Source organism: Anomaloglossus baeobatrachus, chromosome 11 (genome assembly GCF_048569485.1).
Source record: "Anomaloglossus baeobatrachus isolate aAnoBae1 chromosome 11, aAnoBae1.hap1, whole genome shotgun sequence".
NCBI lineage: Eukaryota > Metazoa > Chordata > Amphibia > Anura > Aromobatidae > Anomaloglossus > Anomaloglossus baeobatrachus.
In genome coordinates, this window is record NC_134363.1 from 46298865 (window position 1) to 46313205 (window position 14341).

The window sequence follows — 14341 nt, forward strand, 5'->3', positions numbered from 1 at the left end:
ATCCCCCAAAGGAACAATTTCGCCTCAAAATGCCGAAAAGTTGCAATACCCCCCGAAAGGAACAATTTTGCTTCAAAATGGCCAAAAGTTGCAATACCCCCCCAAAGGAACAATTTCGCTTCAAAATGGCCAAAAGTTGCAATACCTCCCCAAAGGAACAATTTCGCCTCAAAATGCCGAAAAGTTGCAATACCCCCCGAAAGGAACAATTTCGCTTCAAAATGGCCAAAAGTTGCAATACCCCCCCAAAGGAACAATTTCGCCTCAAAATGGCATGAAATTGCAATACCCCCCCAAAGGAACAATTTCGCCTCAAAATGCCGAAAAGATGCAATACCCCCCCAAAGGAACAATTTCGCTTCAAAATGGCCAAAAATTTTAATACCCCCCCAAAGGAACAATTTCGCTTCAATATGGCCAAAAGTTGCAATACCCCCCCAAAGGAACAGTTTCGCCTCAAAATGGCAAAAAATTGCAATACCCCCCCAAAGGAACAATTTCGTTTCAAAATGGCCAAAAGTTGCAATACCCCCCCAAAGGAACAATTTCGCCTCAAAATGCTGAAAAGTTGCAATACCCCCCAAAAGGAACAATTTAGCTTCAAAATTGCCAAAAGTTGCGATACCCCCCCAAAGGAACAATTTCGCCTCAAAATGGCAAAAAATTGCAATACCCCCCAAAGGAACAATTTCGCCTCAAAATGGCCAAAAATTGTAATACTCCCCCAAAGGAACAATTTCGCTTCAAAATGGCCAAAAGTTGCAATACCCCCCCAAAGGAACAATTTCGCCTCAAAATGCCGAAAAGTATCAATACCCCCCGAAAGGAACAATTTCGCTTCAAAATGGCCAAAAGTTGCAATACCCCCCCAAAGGAACAATTTCGCCTCAAAATGGAAAAAAATTGCAATACCCCCCAAAGGAACAATTTCTCCTCAAAATGGCCAAAAATTGTAATACCCCCCAAAGGAACAATTTCGCTTCAATATGGCCAAAAGTTGCAATACCTCCCCAAAGGAACAATTTCGCCTCAAAATGGCAAAAAATTGCAATACCCCCCAAAGGAACAATTTTGCCTCAAAATGCCGAAAAGTTGCAATACCCCCCAAAGGAACAATTTCGCTTCAAAATGGCCAAAAGTTGCAATACCCCCCAAAGGAACAATTCCGCCTCAAAATGGAAAAAAAATTGCAATACCCCCCCAAAGGAACAATTTCGCCTCAAAATGCCGAAAAGTTGCAATACGCCCCGAAAGGAACAATTTCGCTTCAAAATGGCCAAAAGTTGCAATACCCCCCCAAAGGATCAATTCCGCCTCAAAGTGGCAAAAAATTGCAATACCCCCCAAAGGAACAATTTCGCTACAAAATGGCCAACAGTTGCAATACCCCCCCAAAGGAACAATTTCGCCTCAAAATGCCGAAAAGTTGCAATACCCCCCCAAAGGAACAATTTCTCCTCAAAATGGCCAAAAATTGTAATACCCCCCAAAGGAACAATTTTGCTTCAATATGGCCAAAAGTTGCAATACCCCCCCAAAGGAACAATTTCGCCTCAAAATGGCAAAAAATTGCAATACCCCCCAAAGGAACAATTTTGCCTCAAAATGCCGAAAAGTTGCAATACCCCCCGAAAGGAACAATTTCGCTTCAAAATGGCCAAAAGTTGCAATACCCCCCCAAAGGATCAATTTCGCTTCAAAATGGCCAAAAATTGTAATACCCCCCAAAGGAACAATTTTGCTTCAATATGGCCAAAAGTTGCAATACCCCCCCAAAGGAACAATTTCGCCTCAAAATGGCAAAAAATTGCAATACCCCCCAAAGGAACAATTTTGCCTCAAAATGCCGAAAAGTTGCAATACCCCCCGAAAGGAACAATTTCGCTTCAAAATGGCCAAAAGTTGCAATACCCCCCCAAAGGAACAATTTCGCCTCAAAATGCCGAAAAGTTGAAATACCCCCCGAAAGAAACAATTTTGCTTCAAAATGGCCAAAAGTTGCAATACCCCCCCCAAAGGAACAATTCCGCCTCAAAATGGCAAAAAATTGTAATACCCCCCCAAAGGAACAATTTCGCTTCAATATGGCCAAAAGTTCCAATACCCCCTCAAAGGAACAGTTTCGCCTCAAAATGGCCAAAAGTTGCAATACCCCCCCAAAGGAACAATTTCGCTTCAAAATGGCCAAAAGTTGCAATACCCCCCCAAAGGAACAATTTCGCCTCAAAATGGCAAAAAATTGCAATACCCCCCAAAAGGAACAATTTCGCCTCAAAATGCTGAAAAGTTGCAATACCCCCCGAAAGGAACTATTTCGCTTCAAAATGGCCTAAAGTTGCAATACCCCCCCCCAAAGGAACAATTTCGCCTCAAAATGGAAAAAAATAGCAATACCCCTCCAAAGGAACAATTTCGCTTCAAAATGCCGAAAAGTTGCAATACCCCCCCAAAGGAACAATTTCGCTTCAAAATGGCCAAAAGTTGCAATACCCCCCCAAAGTAACAATTTCTCCTCAAAATGGCCAAAAATCTTAATACCCCCCAAAGGAACAATTTCGCTTCAATATGGCCAAAAGTTGCAATATCCCCCAAAGGAACAATTTCGCCTCAAAATGGCAAAACATTGCAATACCCCCCCAAAGGAACAATTTCGCTTCAAAATGGCCAAAAGTTGCAATACCCCCCCAAAGGAACAATTTCGCCTCAAAATGGCAAAAAATTTCAATACCCCCCCAAGGAACAATTTCGCCTCAAAATGCTGAAAAGTTGCAATACCCCCCGAAAGGAACAATTTCGCTTCAAAATGGTCAAAAGTTGCAATACCCCCCAAAGGAACAATTTCGCCTCAAAATGGCAAAAAATTGCAATATCCCCCAAAGGAACAATTTCGCCTCAAAATGCCAAAAAGTTGCAATACCCCCCGAAAGGAACAATTTCGCTTCAAAATGGCCAAAAGTTGCAATACCCCCCCAAAGGAACAATTTCGCTTTAAAATGGCCAAAAGTTGCAATACCCCCCCAAAGGAACAATTTCGCCTCAAAATGCCGAAAAGTTGCAATACCCCCGAAAGGAACAATTTCGCTTCAAAATGGCCAAAAGTTGCAATACCCCCCCAAAGGAACAATTTCGCCTCAAAATGGCAAGAAATTGCAATACCCCCCTAAAGGAACAATTTCGCCTCAAAATGCCGAAAAGATGCAATACCCCCCAAAGGAACAATTTCGCTTCAAAATGGCCAAAAATTTTAATACCCCCCCAAAGGAACAATTTCGCTTCAATATGGCCAAAAGTTGCAATACCCCCCCAAAGGAACAGTTTCGCCTCAAAATGGCAAAAAATTGCAATACCCCCCCAAAGGAACAATTTCGTTTCAAAATGGCCAAAAGTTGCAATACCCCCCCAAAGGAACAGTTTCGCCTCAAAATGGCAAAAAATTGCAATACCCCCCCCAAAGGAACAATTTCGCCTCAAAATGGAAAAAAATTGCAATACCCCCCCAAAGGAACAATTTCGCTTCAAAATGGCCAAAATTTGCAATACCCCCCCAAAGGAACAATTTCGCTTCAAAATGGCCAAAAGTTGCAATACCCCCCCAAAGTAACAATTTCTCCTCAAAATGGCCAAAAATCTTAATACCCCCCAAAGGAACAATTTCGCTTCAATATGGCCAAAAGTTGCAATACCCCCCAAAGGAACAATTTCGCCTCAAAATGGCAAAAAATTGCAATACCCCCCCAAAGGAACAATTTCGCTTCAAAATGGCCAAAAGTTGCAATACCCCCCCAAAGGAACAATTTCGCCTCAAAATGGCAAAAAATTGCAATACCCCCCCAAAGGAACAATTTCGCCTCAAACTGCTGAAAAGTTGCAATACCCCCCGAAAGGAACAATTTGGCTTCAAAATGGCCAAAAGTTGCAATACCCCCAAAGGAACAATTTCGCCTCAAAATGGAAAAAAAATTGCAATACCCCCCCAAAGGAACAATTTCGCCTCAAAATGCCGAAAAGTTGCAATACCCCCCGAAAGGAACAATTTCGCTTCAAAATGGCCAAAAGTTGCAATACCCCCCCAAAAGGATCAATTCCGCCTCAAAATGGCAAAAAATTGCAATACCCCCCAAAGGAACAATTTCGCCTCAAAATGCCGAAAAGTTGAAATACCCCCCGAAAGAAACAATTTTGCTTCAAAATGGCCAAAAGTTGCAATACCCCCCCAAAGGAACAATTCCGCCTCAAAATGGCAAAAAATTGTAATACCCCCCCAAAGGAACAATTTCGCTTCAATATGGCCAAAAGTTCCAATTCCCCCCCAAAGGAACAGTTTTGCCTCAAAATGGCAAAAAATTGCAATACCCCCCCAAAGGAACAATTTCGCTTCAAAATGGCCAAAAGTTGCAATACCCCCCCAAAGGAACAATTTCGCCTCAAAATGGCAAAAAATTGCAATACCCCCCAAAAGGAACAATTTCGCCTCAAAATGCTGAAAAGTTGCAATACCCCCCGAAAGGAACTATTTCGCTTCAAAATGGCCTAAAGTTGCAATACCCCCCCAAAGGAACAATTTCGCCTCAAAATGGAAAAAAATTGCAATACCCCCCCAAGGAACAATTTCGCTTCAAAATGCCGAAAAGTTGCAATACCCCCCCAAAGGAACAATTTCGCTTCAAAATGGCCAAAAGTTGCAATACCCCCCCAAAGTAACAATTTCTCCTCAAAATGGCCAAAAATCTTAATACCCCCCAAAGGAACAATTTCGCTTCAATATGGCCAAAAGTTGCAATACCCCCCAAAGGAACAATTTCGCCTCAAAATGGCAAAAAATTGCAATACCCCCCCAAAGGAACAATTTCGCTTCAAAATGGCCAAAAGTTGCAATACCCCCCCCCAAAGGAACAATTTCGCCTCAAAATGGCAAAAAATTGCAATACCCCCCCAAAGGAACAATTTCGCCTCAAAATGCTAAAAAGTTGCAACACCCCCCGAAAGGAACAATTTCGCTTCAAAATGGTCAAAAGTTCAAAAGTTGCAATACCCCCCCAAAGGAACAATTTCGCCTCAAAATGGCAAAAAATTGCAATATCCCCCAAAGGAACAATTTCGCCTCAAAATGCCGAAAAGTTGCAATACCCCCCGAAAGGAACAATTTCGCTTCAAAATGGCCAAAAGTTGCAATACCCCCCCAAAGGAACAATTTCGCTTCAAAATGGCCAAAAGTTGCAATACCCCCCCAAAGGAACAATTTCGCCTCAAAATGCCGAAAAGTTGCAATACCCCCCGAAAGGAACAATTTCGCTTCAAAATGGCCAAAAGTTGCAATACCCCCCCAAAGGAACAATTCCGCCTCAAAATGGCAAAAAATTGTAATACCCCCCCAAAGGAACAATTTCGCTTCAATATGGCCAAAAGTTCCAATTCCCCCCCAAAGGAACAGTTTTGCCTCAAAATGGCAAAAAATTGCAATACCCCCCCAAAGGAACAATTTCGCTTCAAAATGGCCAAAAGTTGCAATACCCCCCCAAAGGAACAATTTCGCCTCAAAATGGCAAAAAATTGCAATACCCCCCAAAAGGAACAATTTCGCCTCAAAATGCTGAAAAGTTGCAATACCCCCCGAAAGGAACTATTTCGCTTCAAAATGGCCTAAAGTTGCAATACCCCCCCAAAGGAACAATTTCGCCTCAAAATGGAAAAAAATTGCAATACCCCCCCAAGGAACAATTTCGCTTCAAAATGCCGAAAAGTTGCAATACCCCCCCAAAGGAACAATTTCGCTTCAAAATGGCCAAAAGTTGCAATACCCCCCCAAAGTAACAATTTCTCCTCAAAATGGCCAAAAATCTTAATACCCCCCAAAGGAACAATTTCGCTTCAATATGGCCAAAAGTTGCAATACCCCCCAAAGGAACAATTTCGCCTCAAAATGGCAAAAAATTGCAATACCCCCCCAAAGGAACAATTTCGCCTCAAAATGCTAAAAAGTTGCAATACCCCCCGAAAGGAACAATTTCGCTTCAAAATGGTCAAAAGTTCAAAAGTTGCAATACCCCCCCAAAGGAACAATTTCGCCTCAAAATGGCAAAAAATTGCAATATCCCCCAAAGGAACAATTTCGCCTCAAAATGCCGAAAAGTTGCAATACCCCCAGAAAGGAACAATTTCGCTTCAAAATGGCCAAAAGTTGCAATACCCCCCCAAAGGAACAATTTCGCTTCAAAATGGCCAAAAGTTGCAATACCCCCCCAAAGGAACAATTTCGCCTCAAAATGCCGAAAAGTTGCAATACCCCCCGAAAGGAACAATTTCGCTTCAAAATGGCCAAAAGTTGCAATACCCCCCCAAAGGAACAATTTTGCCTCAAAATGGCATGAAATTGCAATACCCCCCCAAAGGAACAATTTCGCCTCAAAATGCCGAAAAGATGCAATACCCCCCCAAAGGAACAATTTCGCTTCAAAATGGCCAACAATTTTAATACCCCCCCAAAGGAACAATTTCGCTTCAATATGGCCAAAAGTTGCAATACCCCCCCAAAGGAACAGTTTCGCCTCAAAATGGCAAAAAATTGCAATACCCCCCCAAAGGAACAATTTCGTTTCAAAATGGCCAAAAGTTGCAATACCCCCCCAAAGGAACAATTTCGCCTCAAAATGCTGAAAAGTTGCAATACCCCCCAAAAGGAACAATTTAGCTTCAAAATTGCCAAAAGTTGCGATACCCCCCCAAAGGAACAATTTCGCCTCAAAATGGCAAAAAATTGCAATACCCCCCAAAGGAACAATTTCGCCTCAAAATGGCCAAAAATTGTAATACTCCCCCAAAGGAACAATTTTGCTTCAAAATGGCCAAAAGTTGCAATACCCCCCCAAAGGAACAATTTCGCCTCAAAATGGCATGAAATTGCAATACCCCCCAAAGGAACAATTTCGCCTCAAAATGCCGAAAAGATGCAATACCCCCCCAAAGGAACAATTTCGCTTCAAAATGGCCAACAATTTTAATACCCCCCCAAAGGAACAATTTCGCTTCAATATGGCCAAAAGTTGCAATACCCCCCCAAAGGAACAATTTCGCCTCAAAATGCTAAAAAGTTGCAATACCCCCCCGAAAGGAACAATTTCGCTTCAAAATGGTCAAAAGTTCAAAAGTTGCAATACCCCCCCAAAGGAACAATTTCGCCTCAAAATGGCAAAAAATTGCAATATCCCCCAAAGGAACAATTTCGCCTCAAAATGCTAAAAAGTTGCAATACCCCCCGAAAGGAACAATTTCGCTTCAAAATGGTCAAAAGTTCAAAAGATGCAATACCCCCCCAAAGGAACAATTTCGCCTCAAAATGGCAAAAAATTGCAATATCCCCCAAAGGAACAATTTCGCCTCAAAATGCCGAAAAGTTGCAATACCCCCAGAAAGGAACAATTTCGCTTCAAAATGGCCAAAAGTTGCAATACCCCCCCAAAGGAACAATTTCGCTTCAAAATGGCCAAAAGTTGCAATACCCCCCCAAAGGAACAATTTCGCCTCAAAATGCCGAAAAGTTGCAATACCCCCCGAAAGGAACAATTTCGCTTCAAAATGGCCAAAAGTTGCAATACCCCCCCAAAGGAACAATTTCGCCTCAAAATGGCATGAAATTGCAATACCCCCCCAAAGGAACAATTTCGCCTCAAAATGCCGAAAAGATGCAATACCCCCCCAAAGGAACAATTTCGCTTCAAAATGGCCAACAATTTTAATACCCCCCCAAAGGAACAATTTCGCTTCAATATGGCCAAAAGTTGCAATACCCCCCCAAAGGAACAGTTTCGCCTCAAAATGGCAAAAAATTGCAATACCCCCCCAAAGGAACAATTTCGTTTCAAAATGGCCAAAAGTTGCAATACCCCCCCAAAGGAACAATTTCGCCTCAAAATGCTGAAAAGTTGCAATACCCCCAAAAGGAACAATTTAGCTTCAAAATTGCCAAAAGTTGCGATACCCCCCCAAAGGAACAATTTCGCCTCAAAATGGCAAAAAATTGCAATACCCCCCAAAGGAACAATTTCGCCTCAAAATGGCCAAAAATTGTAATACTCCCCCAAAGGAACAATTTTGCTTCAAAATGGCCAAAAGTTGCAATACCCCCCCAAAGGAACAATTTCGCCTCAAAATGCCGAAAAGTATCAATACCCCCCGAAAGGAACAATTTCGCTTCAAAATGGCCAAAAGTTGCAATACCCCCCCAAAGGAACAATTTCGCCTCAAAATGGAAAAAAATTGCAATACCCCCCAAAGGAACAATTTCTCCTCAAAATGGCCAAAAATTGTAATACCCACCAAAGGAACAATTTCGCTTCAATATGGCCAAAAGTTGCAATACCTCCCCAAAGGAACAATTTCGCCTCAAAATGGCAAAAAATTGCAATACCCCCCAAAGGAACAATTTTGCCTCAAAATGCCGAAAAGTTGCAATACCCCCCAAAGGAACAATTTCGCTTCAAAATGGCCAAAAGTTGCAATACCCCCCAAAGGAACAATTCCGCCTCAAAATGGAAAAAAAATTGCAATACCCCCCCAAAGGAACAATTTCGCCTCAAAATGCCGAAAAGTTGCAATACGCCCCGAAAGGAACAATTTCGCTTCAAAATGGCCAAAAGTTGCAATACCCCCCCAAAGGATCAATTCCGCCTCAAAGTGGCAAAAAATTGCAATACCCCCCAAAGGAACAATTTCGCTTCAAAATGGCCAACAGTTGCAATACCCCCCCAAAGGAACAATTTCGCCTCAAAATGCCGAAAAGTTGCAATACCCCCCGAAAGGAACAATTTCGCTTCAAAATGGCCAAAAGTTGCAATACCCCCCCAAAGGATCAATTCCGCCTCAAAATGGCAAAAAATTGCAATACCCCCCAAAGGAACAATTTCGCCTCAAAATGCCGAAAAGTTGAAATACCCCCCGAAAGAAACAATTTTGCTTCAAAATGGCCAAAAGTTGCAATACCCCCCCCAAAGGAACAATTCCGCCTCAAAATGGCAAAAAATTGTAATACCCCCCCAAAGGAACAATTTCGCTTCAATATGGCCAAAAGTTCCAATACCCCCTCAAAGGAACAGTTTCGCCTCAAAATGGCCAAAAGTTGCAATACCCCCCCAAAGGAACAATTTCGCTTCAAAATGGCCAAAAGTTGCAATACCCCCCCAAAGGAACAATTTCGCCTCAAAATGGCAAAAAATTGCAATACCCCCCAAAAGGAACAATTTCGCCTCAAAATGCTGAAAAGTTGCAATACCCCCCGAAAGGAACTATTTCGCTTCAAAATGGCCTAAAGTTGCAATACCCCCCCCAAAGGAACAATTTCGCCTCAAAATGGAAAAAAATAGCAATACCCCTCCAAAGGAACAATTTCGCTTCAAAATGCCGAAAAGTTGCAATACCCCCCCAAAGGAACAATTTCGCTTCAAAATGGCCAAAAGTTGCAATACCCCCCCAAAGTAACAATTTCTCCTCAAAATGGCCAAAAATCTTAATACCCCCCAAAGGAACAATTTCGCTTCAATATGGCCAAAAGATGCAATATCCCCCAAAGGAACAATTTCGCCTCAAAATGGCAAAACATTGCAATACCCCCCCAAAGGAACAATTTCGCTTCAAAATGGCCAAAAGTTGCAATACCCCCCCAAAGGAACAATTTCGCCTCAAAATGGCAAAAAATTTCAATACCCCCCCAAGGAACAATTTCGCCTCAAAATGCTGAAAAGTTGCAATACCCCCCGAAAGGAACAATTTCGCTTCAAAATGGTCAAAAGTTGCAATACCCCCCAAAGGAACAATTTCGCCTCAAAATGGCAAAAAATTGCAATATCCCCCAAAGGAACAATTTCGCCTCAAAATGCCAAAAAGTTGCAATACCCCCCGAAAGGAACAATTTCGCTTCAAAATGGCCAAAAGTTGCAATACCCCCCCAAAGGAACAATTTCGCTTCAAAATGGCCAAAAGTTGCAATACCCCCCCAAAGGAACAATTTCGCCTCAAAATGCCGAAAAGTTGCAATACCCCCCGAAAGGAACAATTTCGCTTCAAAATGGCCAAAAGTTGCAATACCCCCCCATAGGAACAATTTCGCCTCAAAATGGCAAGAAATTGCAATACCCCCCTAAAGGAACAATTTCGCCTCAAAATGCCGAAAAGATGCAATACCCCCCCAAAGGAACAATTTCGCTTCAAAATGGCCAAAAATTTTAATACCCCCCCAAAGGAACAATTTCGCTTCAATATGGCCAAAAGTTGCAATACCCCCCCAAAGGAACAGTTTCGCCTCAAAATGGCAAAAAATTGCAATACCCCCCCAAAGGAACAATTTCGTTTCAAAATGGCCAAAAGTTGCAATACCCCCCCAAAGGAACAGTTTCGCCTCAAAATGGCAAAAAATTGCAATACCCCCCCCAAAGGAACAATTTCGCCTCAAAATGGAAAAAAATTGCAATACCCCCCCAAAGGAACAATTTCGCTTCAAAATGGCCAAAATTTGCAATACCCCCCCAAAGGAACAATTTCGCTTCAAAATGGCCAAAAGTTGCAATACCCCCCCAAAGTAACAATTTCTCCTCAAAATGGCCAAAAATCTTAATACCCCCCAAAGGAACAATTTCGCTTCAATATGGCCAAAAGTTGCAATACCCCCCAAAGGAACAATTTCGCCTCAAAATGGCAAAAAATTGCAATACCCCCCCAAAGGAACAATTTCGCTTCAAAATGGCCAAAATTTGCAATACCCCCCCAAAGGAACAATTTCGCTTCAAAATGGCCAAAATTTGCAATACCCCCCCAAAGTAACAATTTCTCCTCAAAATGGCCAAAAATCTTAATACCCCCCAAAGGAACAATTTCGCTTCAATATGGCCAAAAGTTGCAATACCCCCCAAAGGAACAATTTCGCCTCAAAATGGCAAAAAATTGCAATACCCCCCCAAAGGAACAATTTCGCTTCAAAATGGCCAAAAGTTGCAATACCCCCCCAAAGGAACAATTTCGCCTCAAAATGGCAAAAAATTGCAATACCCCCCCAAAGGAACAATTTCGCCTCAAAATGCTGAAAAGTTGCAATACCCCCCGAAAGGAACAATTTGGCTTCAAAATGGTCAAAAGTTGCAATACCCCCCAAAGGAACAATTTCGCCTCAAAATGGCAAAAAATTGCAATATCCCCCAAAGGAACAATTTCGCCTCAAAATGCCGAAAAGTTGCAATACCCCCCGAAAGGAACAATTTCGCTTCAAAATGGCCAAAAGTTGCAATACCCCCCCAAAGGAACAATTTCGCTTCAAAATGGCCAAAAGTTGCAATACCCCCCCAAAAGAACAATTTCGCCTCAAAATGCCGAAAAGTTGCAATACCCCCCGAAAGGAACAATTTCGCTTCAAAATGGCCAAAAGTTGCAATACCCCCCCAAAGGAACAATTCCGCCTCAAAATGGCAAAAAATTGCAATACCCCCCAAAGGAACAATTTCGCCTCAAAATGCCGAAAAGATGCAATACCCCCCCAAAGGAACAATTTTGCCTCAAAATGGAAAAAAAATTGCAATGCCCCCCCAAAGGAACAATTTCGCCTCAAAATGCCGAAAAGTTGCAATACCCCACGAAAGGAACAATTTTGCTTCAAAATGGCCAAAAGTTGCAATACCCCCCCAAAGGAACAATTCCGCCTCAAAATGGCAAAAAATTGCAATACCCCCCAAAGGAACAATTTCGCCTCAAAATGCTGAAAAGTTGCAATACCCCCCGAAAGGAACAATTTCGCCTCAAAATGGCAAAAAATTGCAATACCCCCCAAAGGAACAATTTCGCCTCAAAATGCCGAAAAGTTGCAATACCCCCCCAAAGGAACAATTTCGCCTCAATATGGAAAAAAAATTGCAATACCCCCCCAAAGGAACAATTTCGCCTCAAAATGCCGAAAAGTTGAAATACCCCCCGAAAGAAACAATTTTGCTTCAAAATGGCCAAAAGTTGCAATACCCCCCCCAAAGGAACAATTCCGCCTCAAAATGGCAAAAAATTGTAATACCCCCCAAAGGAACAATTTCGCTTCAATATGGCCAAAAGTTCCAATACCCCCCCAAAGGAACAGTTTCGCCTCAAAATGCTGAAAAGTTGCAATACCCCCCGAAAGGAACAATTTCGCTTCAAAATGGCCAAAAGTTGCAATACCCCCCAAAGGAACAATTTCGCCTCAAAATGGCAAAAAATTGCAATACCCCCCCAAAGGAACAATTTCGCTTCAAAATGCCAAAAAGTTGCAATACCCCCCAAAGGTACAATTTCGCTTCAAAATGGCCAAAAGTTGCAATACCCCCCCAAAGGAACAATTTCGCCTCAAAATGCCGAAAAGTTGAGATAACCCCCGAAAGGAACTATTTCGCTTCAAAATAACCTAAAGTTGCAATACCCCCCCCAAAGGAACAATTTCGCCTCAAAATGGAAAAAAATTGCAATACCCCCCCAAAGGAACAATTACGCTTCAAAATGACGAAAAGTTGCAATACCCCCCAAAGGAACAATTTCGCCTCAAAATGGCAAAAAATTGCAATACCCCCCCAAAGGAACAATTTCGCTTCAAAATGGCCAAAAGTTGCAATACCCCCCCAAAGGAACAATTTCGCCTCAAAATGGCAAAAAATTGCAATACCCCCCCAAAGGAACAATGTCGCCTCAAAATGCTGAAAAGTTGCAATACCCCCCGAAAGGAACAATTTCGCTTCAAAATGGTCAAAAGTTGCAATACCCCCCCAAAGGAACAATTTCGCCTCAAAATGGCAAAAAAATTGCAATATCCCCCAAAGGAACAATTTCGCCTCAAAATGCCGAAAAGTTGCAATACCCCCCGAAAGGAACAATTTCGCTTCAAAATGGCCAAAAGTTGCAATACCCCCCCAAAGGAACAATTTCGCCTCAAAATGGCCAAAAGTTGCAATACCCCCCCAAAGGAACAATTTCGCCTCAAAATGCATAAAGTTGCAATACCCCCCGAAAGGAACAATTTCGCTTCAAAATGGCCAAAAGTTGCAATACCCCCCCAAAGGAACAATTTCGCCTCAAAATGGCAAGATATTGCAATACCCCCCAAAGGAACAATTTCGCCTCAAAATGCCGAAAAGATGGAATACCCCCCCAAAGGAACAATTTCGCTTCAAAATGGCCAAAAATTTTAATACCCCCCCAAAGGAACAATTTCGCTTCAATATGGCCAAAAGTTGCAATACCCCCCCAAAGGAACAGTTTCGCCTCAAAATGGCAAAAAATTGCAATACCCCCCAAAGGAACAATTTCGCCTCAAAATGGCCAAAAATTGTAATACTCCCCCAAAGGAACAATTTCGCTTCAAAATGGCCAAAAGTTGCAATACCCCCCCAAATTAACAATTTCGCCTCAAAATGCCGAAAAGTATCAATACCCCCCGAAAGGAACAATTTCGCTTCAAAATGGCCAAAAGTTGCAATACCCCCCCAAAGGAACAATTTCTCCTCAAAATGGCCAAAAATTGTAATACCCCCCAAAGGAACAATTTCGCTTCAATATGGCCAAAAGTTGCAATACCCCCCCAAAGGAACAATTTCGCCTCAAAATGGCAAAAAATTGCAATACCCCCCAAAGGAACAATTTTGCCTCAAAATGCCGAAAAGTTGCAATACCCCCCAAAGGAACAATTTCGCCTCAAAATGCCGAAAAGTTGCAATACCCCCCGAAAGGAACAATTTCGCTTCAAAATGGCCAAAAGTTGCAATACCCCCCCCAAAGGATCAATTCCGCCTCAAAATGGCAAAAAATTGCAATACCCCCCAAAGGAACAATTTCGCCTCAAAATGCCGAAAAGTTGAAATACCCCCCGAAAGAAACAATTTTGCTTCAAAATGGCCAAAAGTTGCAATACCCCCCCAAAGGAACAATTCCGCCTCAAAATGGCAAAAAATTGTAATACCCCCCCAAAGGAACAATTTCGCTTCAATATGGCCAAAAGTTCCAATACCCCCCCAAAGGAACAGTTTCGCCTCAAAATGGCAAAAAATTGCAATACCCCCCCAAAGGAACAATTTCGCTTCAAAATGGCCAAAAGTTGCAATACCCCCCCAAAGGAACAATTTCGCCTCAAAATGGAAAAAAATTGCAATACCCCCCAAAAGGAACAATTTCGCCTCAAAATGCTGAAAAGTTGCAATACCCCCCGAAAGGAACTATTTCGCTTCAAAATGGCCAAAAGTTGCGATACCCCCCCAAAGGAACAATTTCGCCTCAAAATGGCAAAAAATTGCAATACCCCCCAAAGGAACAATTTCGCCTCAAAATGGCCAAAAATTGTAATACTCCCCCA